The sequence below is a fragment of the Tenrec ecaudatus genome, chromosome 13, assembly GCF_050624435.1.
Source record: "Tenrec ecaudatus isolate mTenEca1 chromosome 13, mTenEca1.hap1, whole genome shotgun sequence".
Classification (NCBI taxonomy): domain Eukaryota; kingdom Metazoa; phylum Chordata; class Mammalia; order Afrosoricida; family Tenrecidae; genus Tenrec; species Tenrec ecaudatus.
The window spans coordinates 131430424-131454956 of record NC_134542.1 but is presented as its reverse complement, the minus strand read 5'-3'; positions in this window follow the sequence as shown (position 1 = coordinate 131454956).

Below are 24533 nucleotides of genomic sequence, written 5' to 3'. Positions count from 1 at the left end.
ACTTCAGTCTTATAAATAGAGTTATGCAAAGCACAAACCAAATGGGCATATGCAGTGAATTAAAATGGTGCGGGATTTAGGGCTGGTGAATTAATAAGTAAGCAATATCATCAAAGACAGAATTTTTCTTTCCTTTCTGCTCCTTTTAATCTTGGCTTACAAATCCGGCTAGATCTGAGTACACACATTGGTTCAGATAAGAGCTTTCAACACATGAACTGCAGGACAGACAAAACCCTCAGGAACAATAGTGGAAGTTGTGGTATCATAAGGGTAGAGGGATGGTGGACCCGGCTACTGGAGGTGGGAAGAAAGGGGAACCCATCACAAGGTTGGATATATAGCCCACTCCCAGGGGAAAGAATAACAGAAATGTGGGTAAAGAGAGACAACAGACAGTGTATGGCACACAATAATAACGATAATATATCATTGACCAAGGATTCACGAGAGTGGGGCGGGGGAGAATAGGGAAAGAGAGGAGCTGATACCAAGGGCTTGTTCAAGTAGAAAGAAAAGGTTTTGGAAATGTTTATGGCAATCTACGTGCAAGTGTGCTTAATACAGTTGAATGATGGATTGTTACAAGATTTGTAAGAACCCCCCCACCCAATAAAATGATATTTTAAAATTCTCAAAAATCTTATAAGCAACAAAAAGGGTCTTTATTCATATATTATTTGCTGTTGTAAATAATCTTCACTCTGTTTCCGCTTTATGTTTATTGGACCAGTTACATCATAATGCTATAATTTATTATGTGCCTTTACAATTTACAGCTGCCCCTGTTCAACTCTGACCCTAGGCAAGCTTCTCCTGTGTCACAGTATAACTGCTCCACAAGGTGCTCAGTGACTCATTTGGGAGGAGATCACAGGTCCTTTTGAAGTGTTTCTGACTGGATTCGCACCTCCAACCTTCAAATAACAATAGAACATATTTACTGTTCGCATTACCCAAGATAGCTCCATTAAAATGACAATGTCTATAGTCTATAAATTTAAAAAGAAGAAAGCATGGTATGGAAGTTATACAAAGGATGGACAGGGATTGCTGATCCTACAAATCTACTCACTATGAGAAGGCTTTTTAAATTGTTATGAGTTGTTCTCCTGAGCATTTCAGTATTTCGGTACCTTACATACATGTATGCCATCTCTCTCTTTCTTTTTCTTTCTGCCATGTCTTAGATATCTAGCCAAATATCAGGTGAACTCACTGTGGCAGGATTAGTGGGTCTTAAAAGACAAATAAGCTCAACAATGGGTTGAAATATTTTCTATTTCAATCCAACCAGAGTGTCTCTGAAGGGCAGCTCTGGTAATTCACTTCCTGGAAAACTTACAGGGCAATTCTATTTTGCACACATGGTACTGTTAAGAGTCAGAAATGATACAACAGCAACTAATAATAAACACAAAAAATAAATTTGATGTTTATTATTTGCTGAGAAGCATTCTCATCAAAGGGAATATCATAAGCAGAGATAAAGACACATGACATTTATAAAAATGGTGTAGCATTGGACCATATTTCATTCAATTGTACATAAAATTGCCATGAGTCAGAGTCAATTCTGCAACAAATAAAATAGCGTTATGAAATGGTGCGTGCTCCAGAGTTGGAGGGAAGATGGGAGAGGTTGGAGCGATGGTGGTGGGGGCTCTGTGCAATGAGACATGAATCTGAAAATGGAATCTGTGGCCTACACCAGTCAGTTTCATAGTTAGCAATTTAGTTACTTAGTATCTTAGCTACTTATTAGCTGATTTATGCAAAACAGTGAAAGGAGATGGTTTAAATGAGTAAGAAGTGGCTCATATAGTCTCCTAAAAACCTACAGAATACACACCACCAAAATCGATCCCAAAACTAGTCTTTAGATGATGCCCCTGCCTTCACTGAACTACCCTGCCACACAGGCCACTAATACTGAACACTTTCCACCATGAGAACTCTATGCCTACTGGTCCCGAGAATTTATTCCTGCTACTACCCCACCGCCTTCATGAACCCTTCACTACCCCTGTGCCTATGATCCAGGTGGTCCTATTTGCACCGGGAAGCTGAAAGTCCTTACACAGTTATGTGTTGAGACAGGGGATTACAGTAATTCCAAGTGATAAATTCTTCATGTAAAAAATCATTTTCAAAGTTTAAGAAATATTTTTAATTCTTCAAGCAATGAAAGGTGCTGCTCCTGATGGCAAAACTGAGAAGAATGGCTTAGAGATCAGTAAGTAATGCCATCTCATCAATCTTATATTTTTTACTATACAACAGTTTGATAAAGGACAGTATTTTTCTGGTTTTGCAGCTAAGAAAGCTGGGTTAAAGAAGTTGTTTATTAAAGGAGAGTGGGATGATAAACAAGCCCTAGAGAGATCCATGTCATGGTTTTGGGGAATGTAAGTTGTAGTGCAAGAAGTCCAAGTGGGAGTGAGTTTCTGAACTAGAGAGAGAAGATGAAACAGAATAGTTGTTTTAAAACTTTACTTCAACCAAAACACAACACTTGTTAAACCCAAACTGCTAGCTTCACCACTAGATTTCTCAATGTGGTAGATCAGAGTGAGCATTCAGGGAGTATATTTCTAACAAGTTCCAAAGTAATATTACTGTTATTGGTTCTAGCATCACATTTTGAAAACTATTCCTCAAACCTTAGTGATATATGCTCTTTATATAAATTACTTTTCTAAGGCCACCAACACCTCTCCCCCGTTTTTATTATACAGATATAAAATTAGGTATAAATTTCATATCCTTATAACTCATATGTAATAATAAAACCTAGATTCAATTTAAATGAAATACAAGCAAACAATGGAACTAATAAAATTTAAATGAACATTAATTTTAGTTTGACAGAAATTATTGTTTTGCTGAAATTAAATCGCCACTCTTGCATTTAAGAAAAAGAAATAGCCTCAAATCCACTTTATGCTTTTGTAATACTTATTTGAGGAAGAACACTTTTCATCTGTATAATCTATAAAATAGTATTAATGAATCCATGGAGTTTTTTTTTAATTCAATCCTATATTTAATCAAACTCTACAAGCAAGCACTTCTAGAATGACAGTTTTAATAAGACATTTCCTAGTCACCCTATAAAGCTAAATTCTTGTGCATGCTAAGAGAATTATGGCATTACTGAAATCTAGATTAAATGGTTGCCTCATGTAGTTATTACCAAGGTCATGTATTTACTGTAATTCGTTATGGAATCAAAAAGTTTTATATTTCTCCCAAAGAGGGGCTAGTGGTTTCAGACCCTGATAAGTTAGTGAAAAAGAGGAAAAACCTGTAATGGGACTGGTTGACACAGTTTCTTCAACAATGGGCTCACAAACCACAATTGTGAGCATAGTGAGCAGGGTGCATAGAGGGACAGGGAATGTTCTGTTGTACATAGGGTCACTACACACTGGAACAAACTCGAAGGCACCTAATGTGATAGGTTTATTGTGCCAACTGGCCCACTAGGAACATGTGAGCAGAGTTGGATCAGGTGAAGCTTGATTGCCAGATAACCAAAGATTGCTGGCATCCCATATCTCTCTTACTCCCTGGTGACTGGACCAGCCTACACTTGGACCATGCTGCTAGAGCTTGAGGCTGTGTCGAGACCTGTTTTGCCTCACTGCTGGTGTGTACATCACTTGAGCTTGAGGCTGGTGGATTCTGTTGCTGTGCACCACTTGACTTTGAGATCACACTGGGCCAGCTTGGCTAAGCCCCGGTGCTACTGACTGTTGTTGCCCAACTCTGCTTTCTGCTGCCTGTAGGCAAAATCTGCCGGTCTTGCCTGAGGGAAGACTCAGCTGTCTGCTTCCTTGACCTTGGACCCAGCAGCTCACATGAGTTGAAGGCCTTCCAGTATATTAACTCTTCCACAAAATTGAGTTGAACTGAGTCCTCTGTACTGCTGTGTGGACTAATTAGTCATTAAATTCCTTCTTGATATCTTTCTATCTATCTATCTATCACCATCTCCGTGGGGCTCTCCAAGTGAGTCTACAAATATCATACTACCATCATTATTTATGTCCTCTTACGTTAATATATGTTGCCTCTTATCATTCATCACCAAATCACATATTGTCATTTCTGTTTATGTGTTTCGTGTATGTGTTCTCCCACCAGAATATACGTTCCATGAAAACAAGAACTTTATTTTGCTTTATTGCCCATAAAAATTCTCAGCACAAATTAGGCATTCCATAAATATGTATTGAAAAATACACCAATCAATTAATTTGTTTAGACAAAGAGTTGAGCAAGTACTATGTGTGTAAGGCTTAATGGTTTAACAATGGTTCTCAACCTTCCTAATGCCATGACCATTTAATACAGTTCCTTATGAAGTGGTGACCCCCAACCCTAAAGCTATTTTCGTTGCTACTTCATAACTTTTGTTTCTGTTATGAATCAGGCAACCCCTATGAAAGGGTCATTCAGTCCCAAAGGGGTAGTGGCCCACAGGTTGGGAACCGCTGGTTTAGAAGATAAGGATTATTCTAAAAGGAAATTGTTGTTAAGCCCTGCTAAATTTACATGGTCAGAGCATCCTTTAAAGAACTCATTGTGATTTGATACAAGATGCTGTCATAAGAAGAGGAAGAGGCCATTTGTAATAGTCATGGTGAAAGATGATGCTGGATTGGACGAGGATCCTGGCATTGAAGATATGAGAAGTGAATGTACTTAAGAAGTTCTTAAATAAACTCAATTTTGAAATGTGGATTTTTGAATAATGAAGGAGAAGTGGTATCAGGTATGTTCACAGAACAGGATAGATAGGGAACACCTGAAATAATGAAGTATCATGTGGATGATCGTGGGAACATCCCCAGACACGCCAAGCTTAACATTGGGACATCAATGAGGAAGGTGGGCATTAATGTCTAAAGATCAAAAGAGAACTCTGAGCTGATGATAGAGAAGATTATAAGCCATCTTCATATAATTATTAAAGCCTAGGGCACAGATGAGTATGCTTAGGAAGAGAGTAGAGACTAAAAGAAAAGGACATCCAGTAATGAACTTTCAAGAATTGTAGTATTTAATGCTTAGGTAAAAGATTTTGATCATTCAAAGGAGACAAGGTAGGGGCCACCACCTAACCAAAGAAGGTGATTCTCACTCAAAGCAGAAAACTCAAGGTATTATTAGATCATGGAAAGCAAAGGCATAGAATATCTCAATAATTAAAATTCTACTGAGAAATTGAACAAAATCAGGTATATTACCAATTTGCTTGTTGACGAGAAATGTAATGGACACTGAGACAAAAACAACTTAGAATGGGTTGACGAGTGAGTGAAAAGGAAATGGCATCAACATGTAGACACATCCCGAGTCTCTCAGGTCCGAAGACACTCAAAATATAACTGAAGAAGAGCTACCTTCTCTAGATTATACCTCATGACCTGGATGGAGTAAAGCTTTCAGGACCTTCAATTGCTGATTGGTCATAACTCAAAATAGGAATAAACAGCTGCAAATATCTATTCATGCTTGGTGAAGTATAAAGGTAGTGAAAAAGAAGAAGACTCTAGATGAGGTGGATTGACCCAGTGGCTGAAAGTATGGCTTAAAACATAGCAACAATTATGAGGTTGGCTCAGAACTGGGCAATGTTCCATTCTTTTGTGCATAGGGTTGCTATGAGTCAAAATCAACTTGACACCACCTAACAACAGTTACATGAGTCTACAGTACTTACGACACTATTGCAGTGGTCCAAGTAAAGATACATAGACAAAAAGAACAATTCTTGAAATCTAGAACTATTAAGTAAAATATAATCAATTGTTTTTTTTGGAAAACTGTAAAAGCCATTTAATGACCAAATGGTAGCAAACCGTACTGGACATTCATATGTTATAAAGTGAACTATGATCTACACATCACATAGTAAATAAACCTTAATTGGAATGTAACACAAACCTAAGTATAAAATGTAAAACTAAATGTGTTAGAAAAAAATTAGAAGAAATGTTTCATGATCTTTAGCTGGTCAAAAACTTATCTATGGCACCAAAATAAAATCAACAAAAGAATTGATAAATTGTTCCTCATTGAATAATAACTTTAACCCGCTAAGGACACAGAATGAAAAGACAAATTGTAGAGTCGGAGAAAATATTTGCAAATCACATATCAGACAGAGAACATTTATTTACAGAATATGAGGAATTTTCAAAATTAATAATAAAGCAATTTTTAGTTGGCAATTGATACTTCAAAGAAGATATATAAATGACAAACAAATACACAAAATATGTTTAACATCATTAATCATTACTGAAATGTAAAAAAATTCAAAATTTAATAAAACTATACATCTACTAGAATGCTAATTTAAGAAATACTAACAATATCAAGTCATGACAAGGAGGTGGACAAGAAAATTTTCATACATTGCTGGTGAGACTGCAAAATAGTTCAGCCACTCTGAAAGCAATTTGGCAGTTTCTTATAAAGTTGTACACACATTTATGTTCACCCAAATCCCAATGCATAAATGTACATAGTGCCACAATTCAGAGTTTGTCAAAACTTAAAACAGCTCAAAAATCCTCTAATGGGTGAATGGAAAAAATAACATCTACACAATTCAACTACTTCCTTGCTACTTCCCGTTTGTTGTATTGTTGTGATTTGCATGGTTCTGTGATACTAGGAGCTAAGCCACTGACATATCAAATGCCAACAGGGTCACCTTGGTGGACAGGTCATCAGACATTCCAGACTAGATTAAAGAATGAATGAACCACTTCTGAAAACCTTATGAATATCACTGGAATATTGTTTGATACCGAGCCAGAAATTGAGCCCTTTGGGTTGGAAGGCATCCAGAATACAACGTGGAATTGCCTCCTCAAAGTAGAATAGACATGAATGACATGCACGGAGCAACATTTGGGGGACTTTCATTGGCTAATGTGATATGACTTAAGATTAGGAGAAATATCTTCAGAAATCCACTAGTATCAGAATGTAGAATGTAAGAAATATGAATACAGGAAAATCAGAAGTCATCAAGAATGACATGGACATCGTGGACATTAGTGAGCTGAAATGGACCGATACTGGGCATTTTTAATCTGACAATAATATGGTTTACTATTATAGATGTTGAAGTTGGAACTTAAGAAAAATAAAACAAAACAATTAGAGTTTTAAAAAGTAACCTTAACTCTATCTTACTTTAATTTAGAGATCATTTCAAGTATAGATCTGACATATTGAATGTTAATGATTGAAGAACAGGCGAGTGGAGAGATGGAGAAATCAAATAGACATTGTATTGTGAGGGTTACATTTTATGCCAACTTGATGGTACCTATGTGGAAGTAGGGCTGGAGTTCAACCTGTCAATCAGGTGGTAGCCTAATCATGTGTCCTAGGGGGTATGGTGTTTTTACAAAAATCAGTGGGGGAAAAAAATCTCTCTCGGGCTCTTCACCCTCTATATTTGCTGGGATTCTGTATCTGCCTCCAGGGACAGTCTAAGGTGGGCTACTGATCCTGAGAGTCAATCTACCATGTTCTCACCCCCATGGATACACGGATTCTCCCCCCACAGTCTTTGATGCTTCCTGCTTCACCTTTCTGCATCATCCACCTGCAGTTCTTTTCAGTTATTTTCCATTGGTCTGAGTATCTGTCATTGTACCAATATCATGTGGTTTTGATCACTGTGGCTGTATAGTATGTGCTAAAGTCAGGTAAAACAAGCCCTCCCACTGTGTCCTTCTTCTTGAGGAGTTCTCTGCTAATTCTGGGCTTCTTCCCTCTCCATATGAAGTTGGTAATCAGTTTTTCCATATCCTTGAATAAAGATGAGGGTACTTGTATCAGGATTGCATTAAACTTATACAGTGCCTTTGGCAGAATTGATGTCTTGACTACATTGAGTCTTCCAATCCATGAGCATGGGATATTCTTCCATTTGTTGAGGTTCCTCTTGGTTTCTTGTAATGGTGTTCTGTAATTTTCCCCATATAGATCTTTTGTTCTTTTAGTCAGGTATATCCCTAGATATTTCAATTTGTGCTTGGCTATTGTGAAGGGTACCACCTTTTTGATCTCCTCTTCTGTGGTCTTATCTGATGTGTGTAACAGTCCGATGGACTTCTGTTTGTTGATCTTGTATCTTGCTAGACTCTGCCAAACTCCTCTATTGTTTCCAGTACTGCCCTTTTTGAGCTTTTGGGGTTTTCCATTTATAAAATCAAATCATCTTCCTTTCCCAGACAAATACCTTTGATGTCTTTTCTTTGCCTTGTGCTGTTAGCTAAAACCTCCAGCACGATATTAAATAAGTGTGGGGATAAGAAGCATCCTTGTCTGGTCCCCTTTTTCAGTGGGATTGTGTTAGTCTTTTCTCCATTGACTACCACATTGGCTGTTGGTTTTTCATATATAGCTTGTAGTGTCTCGAGGAATTTTCCTTCCCTTCCTATCTTCTCAAGTGTCTTAAACAGGAATTGGTGTTGGATATTGTCGAATGCTTTTTCTGCATCTATCAATATTATCAAGTGGTCCTTATAGTTTTTCATGTCAATGTGGTGAATAATACTAATGGTCTTTCGTATGTTGAACCATCCCTGCATCCCTGGTATGAATCCCACTTGATCATGGTTAATTATTTGTTTTATATGCTTTTGTATCCTGTTGGCTAGTATTTTGTTAAGGATTTATGCATCGATGTTCATTAGGGATATTGGTCTGTAGTTCTCGATTCTTATGGGACCCTTGCCTGGTTTGGGTATCAGCATTATAATAGCTTTCATAGAAGGAGTTTGGGAGTTTGCTGTCTTTTTCTATGTTCTGGAAGAGTTTGTGTAGGATTGGTGTTAGTTCTTCCCTAAATGCTTGGTAGAATTCTCCAGTGAAGCCATCTGGTCCAGGGGACACTTTTTGTTGGTAATCCCTTGATGACCTTGTCTATTTCTTTAATTGTTTTGGGTCTATTGAGATACTTGAAGTCAATCGAGGATATTCTAGGGAGGGATTGTTTTTCCAAGAATTTGTCCATGTCTTTCAAATTTTTGAATTCATTGGAGTACAATCCTTCACAGTACTATGTAATTATCCTTTTGATTTCATTAGGGTCTGTTGTAATGTCCCCTCTTTCATCCCTTTTTCTTGCTATTGAAATTTGTTCCCTCCTTTCTTTGATTAGGTTTGTCAGCAGTCTGTTGATTCTGTTTATCCTTTCAAAGAACCAGCTTTTAGCAGCGTTTTCCCCATAGTTTTCTTATTTTCCCTCTGCTGAATCTCAGCCCTAATATTTATAATTTATTTTCTTTTGTACTAGTAGGCTTGTCCTGCTGACTCTGCTCTAGTTGTTGTAAATTTTGTTCCAGCATAGTCCTGATGATTTCTGATCCTGAATTGTAACCTGTTCATTCCCATAATAAGTCTCATAATAATGAGAATTTTCTACTTATTATTGAATTATTGAACCCCGCAGTAAGTGGACAGTGCCCTGGTGTCTTGGTTAAGAAGGTTGGAGAGTGGAGGCACATCTGCCCTTTGTCTCCTAGGAATCAGAGGTAGTCTGATGTTGAATTTGAGTTAAGTCAGAGAAGGTCAGACACCCACCATTCACCATATTTACAGGCACTGAAAGAAATTTTCAAATAAAATGGCTGAACAGAAAATTTCAAAGGGCTTCTTGAGAAGACAGAATAAAATACTAAAAGGAAATGTGCAAACATAGAGAATTCGAAATGCAAAAAAAAGGATATGTATAGCATTTCTCAAGCTGAAATCATTGAGGGAAAAATTAAAGCTTGAGTTTCAATGTTGAAGAATTCTGTTAGCAAATAAAGAATAATGCAGGAAAAAGTTTTAAGACATTTCATAAAGAAGGAACACATGCTTGGTAATATAAAGCAGGTCAGCTAAAAAAAGAGGAAGATCTTCCAACAGATTAATTGATACAATAATTATAATAATGAGTTCAAATACAGGAAAGGTTGTGGTGGTGGTACAGAACTGGGCAGTGTTTCATTCTGTTGTACATTCTGATTCTATGAGTCAAAGTCAGCTCAGCTCAAATATACCTCACAACAGCTTCCCTAGTGTGGATTGAATTGTGTCTCTCTCTCCCCCACCCCCCAAAAATGTCTGTCAACTTGGCTGGGCCATAATTTGCAAAGGTTTGGCAGTTGTGTTGTGATCTGGTGTGATAAACCAATCAGATATGAGAGTTTTAAGGATGAATGCGCCATCCTGGATCTCATCACAGCTCTGATCGGATGTAAGGGAAGTTTCCTTCAAGTGTGGTATGTTATACATTTTTTATCTTACAAAAGACAGGACAGAGGAATGAGTAGACGGAGAGGAACCACCAAGAAAGAAGGGAGCAGAACATGGATTTTGTACCAGGTTCCTGAGCTAGAAACATTTTTCCAGGGGAAACTGAGGCTAAGACCTATGGAGATTTTTAAGAATGCTGGACCCATAGGTGCTTGAAGGTGACAAGTATTTTCCTAAATGTTGAGCAAAGAGAAAAAGTCTTTTCCTAGAGCTAAAGGTATGATTTTGAAATTCTAGCCTCCTAAACTCGGTGAAAATAAAGTTCTGTTTGTTAAAGCCATCTATTTGTGGTATTCTTTTTAATCATTTTATCAGGGGCTCATACAATTCTTATCACAATCCATACATACATCATTGTGTCAAGCACATTTGTACACTTGTTGCCATCATCATTCTCAAAACATTTATGTTCTACTTGAGCCCTAATATCAGCTCCTCATTTTCCCCCTCCCTTCCCACTACCCACTCCCTCATGAACCCTTCCTAATTCATAAATTATTATTATTTTTCTTACCTTACACTGTCCGATGTCTCGCTTAACCCACTTTTCTGTTGTCCATTCCCCAGGGAGAAGTTTATATATAGATCCTTGTAATCGGTTCCTCCTTTCTACCCCACCTTCCCTCCACCCTCCAGGTATCACCACTCTCACCACTGGTCCTGAAGGGGTCATCTGTACTGGATTCCCTGTTTCCAGTTCCTATGTATACCAACGTACATCCTGTGACCTAGCCAGATTTATAAGGTAGAATTGGGATCATGATAGTGGTGGGGAGGAAGCATTTAAGAACTAGAGGAAAGTTGTATGTTTCATCGTTGCTACCCTGAACCCTGACTGACTCATCTCCTCCCCACAATCCTTCAGGAAGGGCTGCCCAGTTGCCTACAGATGGGCTTTGGGTCTCCACTCTGCATTCACCCTCATTTACAATGATATGATTTTTGTTCTTTGATGCCTGATTCCTGATCCCTTTGACACCTCATGGTCACACAGGCTGATGTGCTTCTCCCATGTGGGCTTTGTTGCTTCTGAGCTAGAGGGCTTCTTGTTTATCTACAAGCCTTTAAGACCCCAGATGATATATCTTTTGATAGCTGGGCACCATTAGCTTTCATAGAAAACCAAGATCAGTAAGAAACTCCTCATATAAAACCATAGCTCTTCTGATTGTCCTCAGGCCAGCAAAGTTTCTAAGAGCATGCCAAAATCCAGTACTGCTGAAACATTCCAATGATCTCTAAGTACACTATTATCACTTAAGGTAGGAAATGGTGTTAAAAATTTCTTGTTTATTTGTTAATTTGTGGGCTTTGTTTGCTTAAGGAAAATAACATGACTCCAAACAACTCAAAACACTTTAATTTTGCCCCTAAATCAAAGCATGTTTCATCTGAATATACAATAAACTCAGTGCATACTGGCAGATGAAGTTAGCTTGTGAATCCAGCACACGTTATTCCTGCACCATCCAACCCAGTGCAAGGTATGTGGCTAACTTCACAGGGTTTCTAACTAGCAATGTCAATTTGTCTCAGCTATGAGAGTTTTGAGGATGGATGTAACATTCTGAATCCCATTACAGCTTTATCTGATGTGAGAGACGTTTCTTTAACGTGTGGAAACTTATACCACAGTGCTTTATTATTCTTTTCTTCCTGTGTTATACCTCACATTTTTTTCTCATCTCTTAGATCTGTTGTATCATCTCATGATATATATCTTGTATTTCCATTGATTCCTTAGACTATACATGCTCCATATATTGCTCTTCATGTTCTATCCCAATTGTATATGGGGAACAAACCATTCTTTTCAGAAAATGGTGCAGGATAAAAACTGCATATCCAAATGGAATGAAATCCCCCCCACCCAGGACTATGTAACTTGATGAACTTCCTACTTGTCTTAAACTCCATGAAAAAAAATCAGGCAAGACCCACCAGGAAAGAATGGCCTTGATAAAAAGACTTAGAAGAAGAAATGATTTAATTATTTATCATTCAAAGAAATTAAGAAAGTGCATTGGTGACTCAATGGTTGATTTCCTACCTTCCATGTATAGACAGCCAGGTTCAATTTCTAATGAATGTACATCAGATACGCCACAACCATTTGATCAGTGGTTGTTTGAATGTTGCTATGATATTAAATAGGTTTCATAGGCGCTTCCAGGCAAAGACAAAATATAAAGACAAGCCAGCAATGTACTTCAAAAAATCAACCAGTGAATGTCCTCTGTCTCCTAATGGTTTTATCCCCAATCAAGCCTGAGGATAATGCTGGGTCAAGTAGAATTTTATTCTCTTGTGTATGAGGACACTATGAGATGAGAGCCAATTTAGCATCAGCTAACAGTAAGAAGAAATTAGGATAGCCCAAGCATGGACTCCATGATAAAAGTCAGAGGAGAAGGTAAACTTAATGTAGCCTAAAGTGGAGCGTCAATGGTTGGCAACATGTACAAGAAAAAAAGAGGAAAGGATGCTCAGATTCCAGCGTTATTTGTGTATTCTACTTCAGTCAGAACACTAAATATTTCAAAGCCTGGCCTTCTCCCACAAAGACATCAGTTTAATAATAAACTTTCAATAACAGTACAAAATGTCATCAGACACCTCTGCCATTTTCGCCTGCACGTGCTAAATAAATCCATTTGGTATTGATCTCCACACTAAGTTTCAGCCTTAATGTAATTCTTCCCGTCAAAGCAGAGTAAACAGATAGTTCTTGGAAGAACTTGAACATGTGATTTTTTTAGTTATCAGATAAGATATAGATTACTAGACAGCATAATCAATCGGGTGTTTTATTACAAAAGTTACCAGCTTGAGGGTTTACAGAGTCCAGCCAGAACTCAGCTATCATTGTTGGCATCACTGAATCAATTCTGATTCACATAGAACCTATATACAGCACAACAAAATATTGCCAGATCATGTGTCATTCCCATAATAATCACTGCATTTGCACTCATTTTTGCAGCCACTGTATCAATTCTTCTCATGAAGGGTCTTCCTCTGTTTCACTCACCCTCTATTTCAACAAGTACAATGCGTTTTTCAAGGGATTGATCTCTCTTGATAACCTGCCCAAAGCATGTGAGACAATCTTGCCATCCTCTTTATTAAGAAGCACTCTGGCTATACTTCTTCCAAGACAGATTTCCCCCACCCTGGTTGTTGTTGTATTTGTTGTTGTTGTATAAGTGCCAGAGAGTCATACCTATCCTTACTCATGGCTTTCCTACAGATACACAAGACTGACACGTTGCCAACTCCCACACTATCCTGACTATTGCTATAGTTGAGCCCATTGATGCAGCCACTCTGTCAATCCATCTTCTTAAGCATGTGCCTCTTATTCACTGTCCCTTTATTTTACCAAGCATGCTGTCCTCCTCCAGGGACTAGTCTCTCCTGACGTGTCCTTGCCACTAAGGTGCATACTTGTTGTACTTCTTCCAAAATACTAGATTTACTTGTTCTTCTGCCAGTTCTTTGTAATTTAAATCTTCTTCCCTAGCACCATAATTCAAGTGCATCCTTTCAGTTTTGGTCTTCTTTATTCAACTTTCACGTGCATATGAGTTGATTGGAAATACTTACAGCTGACATCCTGATTTTCAACTTGTAATAAAACTAAAGAGAATTAATGTCTGTTTGCTAAAGGCACCCACTTGTTTTATTTCTGCTACAGCATCACTAAATAACCAAGACAAAGTGATAAAACTCAATTCTTCAGTTTGTTAGCTTTAGTTCTAACTTTAGATCGTTACACCTATCACAGGTTAGCATGTATTTTCACACTTTGCTAGCACCTGCAAAGGTTAGGGGAGGGACTTCATGCTCTATTTACTTATCCTTTTCTTACCTGTGAAGCTTCCACTTAAATATTTTTTCCTTAAAGTTTCTTTCTCTGATTGATTAAAATAGTTAAAACCCTCTAATTTGTGATCACAAATCTCCCTATAATTCATTTTTCCTGTAATTTATAAAATACACTACCATCTGTTTTCCCCAATAAATTGTGAGGTCCATGAGGCTATTTGTTGCATATAGCACAGTGCCTGATACCCATTATATTCAATACATAAATAATGAAGGAGTGGATTATAAGACTAAGAATAAAAAACACATATAAACCACACTGTGTTGAACTGCTAACCATAAGATTGGTAGCTCAAAACTATCAGCCATTTCAGGGAGAAATATAAGCCTATCTGCTTCTATGAAGATTTATAACCTTAGAAACCCTATAGAGGGCCCCTGTGATAGTGTGGTATGTGACAGGCAGTGTTCCAAGAATTTTATATGGATAATTCATGGAGCCTTCATAGTACCTCTGACATAGCTATTAGTATGACCTTCATTTTAAAGACAAAGAAACTAAATCTAGAGAGATTAGGAACCTGACCATAGTCACAGAAGTGGCAGGATCAAGATTCAAATGTACATAGATTGGATTTTCTAGGCTCTAAGTTTGTGAATAAATAAAAGAATTAAACAAATGAAATTGAACTCAGGAATTAGTAGATCAAGAGAACTTTCTTCCAAGATATACCTAGGTGGACTCAGTCCTCAACCTTCTGGTTAGCTGTTGAGCATGGCACTCATTTGCACCTACCAAATCAAACCATTACCATTGAATCCATACCTTCTGCTGGTGAACCTCCATAGGATTTTCAGGGCTGTAAATCTGCGGGAGCATAGCGTTTCGTCTTTCTCTTGAAGAACAGCTGGTGGACTTGAACTGACGACTGTGCAGATAAAAGCCCAGCATTTAACCAACAGTGCCAGCAGGCCTTGTTTAGAACAACCTGGGGACAACTAAGGCACATAGTATTTATTGTTATCATTAGGCATATGATTTTGGCTTACAGGTGTTTGTTGTTTAAATGAATATACAACCTGAGGCAGTTAGTTTATTGTGCCAACCTGACCGATAAACATATGTGGTGTTAATTGAAGGGCAGAGAGATAAATGGCTCAGTGAACCTCGCCTTTCAAGTTCTTAGGTCTCTTGATTTCTGATGGTCAGGCCAGGGTGCAGCTGCCTTAGCCAGTTCCCTGCTTCAGCTTGCAAGGCTCAATTCCTGCAAGACATCCCTGAGGAGAAGCCACATGGACCTACCCCAATGAAGCCCTGGGTGCTGTAGCACCCGTGTGGAGACTCCTGGCAGCGCTGAGATGCTTGCACGTTCACTGATTCAGCTTTCCTCCTGCAATTGGCATCATAGTGTGTGTTTGGTGAGATGGATGAGAACTTTGTGGATTGGTGTCGGGCATATGGGTTAATGCTGGACCTGTGGGCTTGGGCAGCACAGGGTTGGGATGTTTTCTCGATGCGCACTTAACTTTTATATAAAACTGTCTCCTATACATGAGTTTCTGTGGATTTGTTTCTCTAAAGTACCCAGGCTAATACACAGACTTTGTTGTAATTTTTTTAAATAATTTCATTCTGATAATAAAAACAGAATAATAGGGAGTTGTGCATACAACCTGATTGTGATGGTAAAGCCTTTGTTTTTTCCTTGAAGAGAAATAAATTAAAATTATTCATGTGAGAAATAACTGCTCAAAACTACAAACTTAATTAAATGAGTCAATTTTACTCCTCTATTTATAAACTGGCTTCCTGTCAAATATAAAAACCACCTCAAATTTGTTTAGTTCTTCATAAACTTTAAGCGTTGGGCAGAAGTATCATCTTACCACTCTCTGAGTGGTTCAAGCAAGCATTGTCCTGGTGCACACAAAGAAACCTCAGCCCTCAGAAAGTACAGCCTTCCGCAGTTACTGGTCTACCTAGCAAATGATCTGATTTCCAGCTCCAGTCGATGCTTCAGTTCCGGCTTAAGCTGTTCTGAAACTGCTATTATTTTCAGACACAAGGTGCCATTGTCAGCAGCCATTGTTGACCCTGATTCATGGTGACCCCTGCAGTAGGAAAGAAGATGTTGTTCTGTCCCATTCCATCTCCATTATCAGTAGGGAATCATACTGCTATGATCCATAAAGTTTGCATTGTCCTATTTTCAGACGTCGATAGCCAGTATGTTGTCTTTGTCTACAAGCTCCACTGAACGCTGTCCAGCATCATAGAAACACAAAACCCTCCACCGACACAGCTGGCAGCTGTACACTAGCTGCATTGATCAGAAATTGAACTCGGGACACCAACTTACACAGTAAGGATTCTACCAGTGAACCACCATGCCTCTCACGTGGCAACTAGGGAAGACAACAAGATGGCATAATTAAACTCAGGTTGTGCAATAACAATCTCAACTTGTTTAAAATTATCCAGGTCAATTGAATTTTAGATGATGCATTATGCTATACTCCTCCCTTGCAGCTTGTTCTTAAGGAAACTATTGTTCAGGCGGCTCATGGCAGAAACTAGGAAAAGTAGGAGAGAAAGCAGGAGACACAAGAATAATAATTCTGGGCCCAGCTCAGAATGGTGGGACACAGCTAGGAATATTTCCTTTTTTTTAACATTTTATTAGGGGCTCATACAACTCTTATTACAATCCATACATATCATACATCAATTATATAATGCACATCTGTACATTCTTTGCCCTAATCATTTTCTTTTTTTTCCTTTTCTTTTTTTACATTTTATTAGGGGCTCATACAACTCTTATCACAATCCATACATATGCATACATCAATTGTATAAAGCACATCTGTACATTCTTTGCCGTCATCATTTTCAAAGTATTTGCTCTCCACTTAAGCCCTTTTCATCAGGTCCTCTTATTTTCCCCTCCCTCCCCGCTCCCCCCTCCCTCATGTGCCCTTGGTAATTTATACATTGTTGTTTTGTCATATCTTGCCCTATCCGGAGTCTCCCTTCCCCCCCTTCTCTGCCGTCCATCTCCCAGGGAGGAGGTCACATGTGGATTCTTGCAATCAGTTCCCCATTTCCAACCCACTCACCCTCCACTCTCCCAGCATCACCCCTCACACCCTTGGTCCTGAAGGTATCATCCACCCTGGATTCCCTGTGCCTCCAGCCCCCATATGCACCAGTGTACAACCTCTTTTTATGAAAGAAAATAATAAAGAAAATGTCCAGCTTCCATTTATTTTAACATATCATTTATCAGTTATAAGTACAGAGGCAGTCAGTTGGTTAAACTAAAATTAAGCCTTAAATTGATGAAAACTCCCTCAAGACAGTAAGATTAAAGTGAAGAAATCATAAGAGCAGAAATAATTATTGAGTTTACTTTTAGCACATTTTGAAAGGTCCTACTTACATTCACAGTAATAATCATTTGCTAAAAGACATGAGAATTTCTTTACTATATTCATGTTATTATTTTGTCAGTGTAATGATTCTTTATGGACACAGTAACAAGATGGAGAAACTTTGACTTGAAAGCTCATTGCCTTGTCAATTCTGACTCAGAGTGAACTTGTGTAGGATTTCTGAGATCATAGATCATCCCTGAAAAAAAAAAAAAAGATTATTCCTGGAGCAGACGGTCATCTGGCTCCTATGGAGCAGATGCTAGGTTAGAACCACGACATTTGAAGTTAGTAGCCTACCGCTCAATCCACAGTGCCACAAACGATTTAAACTGAACTTCATGGGATTGAGCTTCTTAGTTGGGTTGTTTAAAGTCATTATTTTCTGAGACAGCCTATTTAACTGGTGTAATGACATTCTTAGTGCTCTCATCTCCCTCCTAGCTAATTGAGTAGTGTCTGCTTTACCACAACATCCCCATGTCTATTCATTTTATAGACCCAGTTTGTCACCTCAAGGGGTTGTGCCAACATTTCCATTGGCCGATTCCAATCACCTTCTGGTCCAGGCAGTAGATTCTTCTGTTGGATATTGATGTGTCCTACACTGACGCACCATTTAAATTCCAATTTCCTTTCCAGAAGGTCCTTATGTCATACAAGTGTTCCTTTAATAGTCCAGATCTCCATTGTCCATTTGCTTTACCAGAGAGACAGGCTGTGGGCCACTGCGGAAGAATCAGTACAAATCCAAATATATGGGCTCTCACCATCCTGGTCATGTTGATATACTCCCTTGAAGTGGCCAGTTGGGTCCATGATATGAGTGGACATCGGGGTGTTGTAGGAATGCAGATACAGGCTGGAACTAGACATATAACTAACAACCTCTGAGGCACAAAATGTCAAATAGTACTGCTCTGTCTGCCAGCAAGGAAGACGGAGGTTTCAAATTGCTGTGGGGCAGGTTCCCCAGAAGGGTTTACCTGCACATGGCTGGAAAATTAATTACGTATTTATTGGCCATATAGCAAACCAATGACACCAGAGCACATGGTAGCCTCAAATGGATCATCATAGAATAAGACTGGGCTTAGTATATCCAATGCGATAGTTAAGGTTTATTGTGCCAACCTGGCTGATGAACACATGTGGGATTCATTGAGGGCAGTTCAATTGAAGGGTGGAGTGATAAATGGCTCAGCGGGCCTCACCTTTCTTGTCTCTTGTTCTCAAATGGTTGCACCAGTGTGCAGCTACCTTAGCGAGTTCTCTGCTTCAGCCGGCAAGGCTCATTCCTGTAAGACATCCCTAAGGAGAAGCCACATGGACCTTCCCCGATGCAGCCCTGGGTGCTGGCGAAGTCGCATGGAGACCCCTGCCAGTGCTGAGATGTGTACATGCTCACTGATTCAGTTTTCCTTCTGCATTTGGCATCATAGTGTGTGTTTTGTGACATTGAAGAGGACTTTGTAGAATTTTGTCAGACATATGGGCTAATGTCGGACTTATGGGCTTAGACAGCACTGGGTTGGGATACTTCTTAATGTACACTTTCCCTTTACATAAAACTCTTCATAAAATATGAATTTCTGTGAATTTTGCTTCTTTAGTCTACCCAGACTAACACATCCAGTAATACATGGGCTAAGAATGCTATAAAGGATGGGTGAACAAGTAAATGTGGTGAAGAAAGCTGATGGTGCCCGTCTATCGAAAGAGATAGTGTCTGGGGTCTTAAAGGCTTGAAGGTGAACAAGCGGCCATCTAGCTCAGAAGCAATAAAGCCCACATGGAAGAAGCACACCAGCCAGTGTGATCACAAGGTGCCAAAGGGACCAGGTATAAGGCATCATGCAAAAAAAAAAAAGAATATATATATATATATATATATATATATATATATATATATATATATATATATGTGTGTGTGTGTGTGTGTGTGTGTGTGTGTGTGTGTGTTTGTGTGTAATATATATATATATATATATATATACCATAGTGAATGAAGGGGGAAGTGCAGAGTGGAGACCCGAGGCCCAAGTGTCGACCACTGGAGATCCCCTCACAGAGGGGTTTAGGAGAGGAGACGGGTCAGTCAGGGTGCGATGTAGTACCGATGAAGAACACAGCTTTCCCCCAGATCCTGGATGCTACCTCCCCCCAACTACCATCATCCAAATTCTACCTTGCAGGACTGGATAGGGCAGAGATTGTACACTGGTGCATATGGGAGCTGGAGGCATAGGGAATCCAGGGTGGATGATACCTTCAGGACCAGGGGTGTGATGGGTGAGGCTAGGAGAGCGGAGGGTGAGTGGGTTGGAAAGGGGGAACTGACTAAAAGGATCCATATGTGACCTTCTCCCTGGGAGATGGACGGCAGGGAAGGGGGGGAAGGGAGACTCCAGATAGGGCAAGATATGACAAAATAACAATCTGTGGATTATCAAGGGCTCATGAGGGAGGGGGGAGCGAGGAGGGAGGGGAAAAAAAAGAGGGCCTGATGCAGAGGGCTTAAGTGGAGAGCAAATGCTTTGAGAGGGCAAAGAATGTACGAATGTGCTTTATACAATTGATGTATGTATATGTGTGGATTGTGATAAGAGTTGTATGAGCCCCTAATAAAATGTAAAAAATGAAAAGAAAAGAAAAGAAAATGATTAGGGCAAAGAATGTACAGATGTGCTTTATACAATTGATATATGTATATGTATGGATTGTGATAAGAGTTGTATGAGCCCCTAATAAAATGTTTAAAAAAAAGAATGCTATAAAGGTATTAGAACAAAAGATAGTGTAAAAATTTGAGCTACTATGTTATATCTCCACAGCCCAAGGAGCACACTTTATAGTCCATGATTTGCAGCAGCAGACCAAGAAACATCATATTATATGGACATATCATGTTGCTTATCACCCTCAGAGGAATGGTTTGATAGACAATTGGAATGGGCAGTTGAAACATTCATTATACAAAATATGGGGAGATAAAGACATGAGGGGCTAGCATTCACACCTCCATGAGTGTGTGCTCACACTCAGAATGAGGTGGACAAAGGAAGGATCTCCACTAGATAGGTTCTTGTGTTTCTCAGGAGGGTCTGTGGGAAAGGGAATTAGGTTGACACTGATGCTATTGCGCATTCTACTCCAGATCAACTGAAATTACTTTATTTTCTGCCAGATTCTGTAGTTCCAAGATTATGGGTGTTACTTGGAGAGCCAGAAATAGTGAGAAATACCTCAGCAAGGGACTATAAGTATACTCATAAACCTGTATACAAGAATCCCCAAGGGCCTGATGGGACAGATTATACCTTATCATCATCTGGTAAACTGGAGTTGACTATGAATAGTGTCATATTGCCTTGTGATTGAGAAAGTCCACTAGCCTTGTACTTATTCACTCCACCCAACATGAATAGGAATGGACTGACAGAGATGCACTTGCTAGGCTGGTCTTGATACTAGCAAGTTGAACTGACATAGCCGCTGAACCTCAGGTCTTTTCCCAAAGAGTAAACATTTCGGTAAATATAAAAGACAAATGGAAAGAAGCGTAAGTTATAGCTTCGGATGATGGGATGAATGAATGGCTTATAATGGAGGGGCTATCTAACATTATACTTATTTATCAAAAAAGACTCAGAGAAAGAAAATAATCTTCAAGTAAGAATGGATTCATGGCTAGAAGAGCCAGGGGCTGGTCTGAATTGAAGTCAATTATATCTCTTCTAGCCATAATTCTTTATGTGCAGTATTATAACTCTGGGTTCTATGATTGTGGTTATATAACAAATTTAAAGGGTATTCTCTACTATAATAATGGACAGGATTAAAGTGAGACTAAGACCTGACTTTAACGGAGGGTGTAAACCAAGTCCCCCCCTGTTCCTTGAGAATAACTTTAGTCTCTACTTTTGTAGATGTGTGCACCGAGCCACACCCTTTGTTTTCTTGGGGACATATTTAAGACGTGACTAGAGAGTTCTACTGAAGAGAATATCCTTTATTTTCCTTCATTGCCATAGAATCAATGCTGACTCATAGTGACCCTCATAGGACAGGGCATAACTACCCCTATGGGTTACCAAGACTGTAACTCTTTATGGGAGTAGAAAGTCGATCTTTCTCCCGAGGGGTGGCTGGTGTTTTCAAATTACTGACCTTGTGGAACACAGCCGAACACATAAACATTGCATGGCCAGGGATCCTTATTTTCTTTAGCCGGGGTATATATGCTGTACCACTGTACAGTTATTAGAATCACATCACTTAGAAAGCCATACCTCTATTTCCTGACTGAGCTTTGGTACAAGCAAAAGTCCTGCTGTGACTCTATTTTTGGCTTCTGGGTCAGAACACTGCATTGAGGCACTTGTGCTTTATTTGGAAATGAATAGCATGTACCGCCCCATCACACATTTCCTCAGTTTCATGATTTTTGGTGGGACATTGCAGCAAATCTCAGAACCTAGGGATATGAGGGAATATACTCAAGAGGATTATAGTGGAGGTGGAGTGGAGGAGTAGGAGAGATGGAGCAGAATAATATTTTAGAAGAATGGCACATTTGGGGCATTTTAAATCTCCAATTCATTAACCTATTCTGGTATTAATTCAAAAATAAATTATTACCATATGAGCATTATATTGTTTTAAGAACCATTTATATGGGAATGTTATCATTCATAGTGTGTGTGACTCTTTGAGGATTCAGAGAGAAGGGGTAGAGTCTGGGATGTCAATCAGGTCACAGCCAATGAGCCCTCTGTGTGGGCATGGCCTTTTCCTGAGGATTCTGGGTACTCCTGTATTTCCTCCTTGGAGGCGGGAGACACTCTCTTGGTTCACTCCCTGTGAGACATCCCTGTGGAAAAGACACATGGAGAGAGGCTTATGGATCCAGACCTCTAGAGCAGGAGAAGCCACATGGAGACCACTGCCAGTGCTGAGATGCTTACTATGCCACTGGATCCACAAGACTTCCCACCCACTGGCCTGTGATCTTCCTGCATTCAGTGTCATTCCAGGTGTTTCATGAGTCTGAAGAGGGCTTTATAGATTGTTATAAGACATATGGGCTAACATCAGACTTATGGACTTGATCTAGACTGGGTTGGGATATTTTTTCAATATTCAGCTACTCTTGTATATAAAGTTCTTTCTTACACACATATGAGTATCTATGGATTTGTTTCTCTAGTCTACCTAGACTAACACACTATGTGGCAGTTACATAGTTATATAATTTCATGTCAACTTGATAAATGAGTGTAGGGTTGGTGTCCAGTTTATGAATCAGGTCTTGACCTGATGATGCCTCCTTGGGGGTGGGGCCTTTTCATGAGGATTCTGGGAGCTTCCTCTCTCTCTCTCTCTCTCTCTCTCTCTCTCTCTCTCTCTCTCTCTCTCTCTCTCTCTCTCTCTCTCTGCCATGCAGAGACTGGCTGAGACCTGCAAGAGCCCCTCTCTTTGTTTTCACCTTCCTCTAGATGAGACACATTGAGCCATGCTGAGACCTGCAAGAGCTTTGGAGATGCCTCCACTGCCACTGTATCCACAAGACTTTGCACCCACCAGCTTGTCATCCTCCTGCATTTTGTATCCCTGCATGTGATGGCATGAGTCTGAAGAGGGATTTATGGAGTAGTATCAGACTTATGGGTTAATATCAGACTTATGGACTGGATCTGGCCTGGCCTGGGATATTTTCCCAAGATACAAGTCCTCTTTGATATAAAACTCTTACATATATATGAGTGATTCTAGATTTGCTTTCCCAGTCAACCCAGTTTAACACATGCTGTGACATTTTTCAAAGTGATGGAAGTTATGTCATCAATGTTTCAAATCCCAGGAGGATCATCAGTATTTCAAACACTAACAAGCTTCATTATATATTCTAGACTAAGAACAGACTGGGAAGAAGGAATAAGCTTCCAATTTCTGAGGCATCAACCACTGAAAACTGAATACCAGCAGAACATTATGAGATGTAATGCTGTGATAATGTTGAAAGACACTGAAAATATGATTGCAGATGAGTTGCCTCATCAAAGTACAGTGCATCTTAATGATGTGAATGAAGTAAAGTTTTCAGGATTTCCATTTGGCAAGATTCAAAATGAGAAGAAACAGCTGCCAACATGTGATAGTTTGGCTTTTTGTGCCGACCTGGCAAATAGTAACATGTGGGATGAATGAAGTCGCCATTTGATGAGAGAGCAAAGAGAAAATTGTCTCTGTAAGGCCAGCCCCCCCCCCCAACCCCCCTCTCTTGATCTCTGGTGATCACAGTGTGCTGGAACATGCTGTTGCTTTAACTAGTTTTCTGCCTCAACCTGTGAGCTACACTACCTATGGGCCAAGCCAATTTCTGATAGTGTAGTTAAAGCTTGAGACTCCTTTGAGACCTGCTTCGCCAGGCTGCTGGTGCATACATCGCTTGAGCTTGAGGCTGGTGGATCCTGTTGCCCTGCATTGCTTGCATTCCATATCCCATCCAAGCCAAAACTACTGGCTGTTGGTGACCAACCCTGCTGTTTGCTGCCTGTGGGCAGACTCTGCTTGCCTTGCCTGAGGGAGGACTCTGCTGTCTGCTTCCTTGACCTAGGATCCAGCAGCCCACAAGAGTTGAAGGCCTTCCAGTATATTAACTGTTCTTTGGAAGTGAGTTTAACTGAACCTTCTGAACTGCTATGTGGACTAATTCGCTGCTATATTCCTTCTCACTGTCTAAACCTATCCTGTATATAGATAGATATATGATAGATAGATAGATAGATAGATAGATAGATAGATAGATAGATAGATAGATAGATAGAGATATGCAAGTATAAGTCGACCCAAGATCAGCTGAGGCACCTACTTTTACCATAAAAATTGCATAAATATAATGTGCTGAAACACAGCTTATACATGAG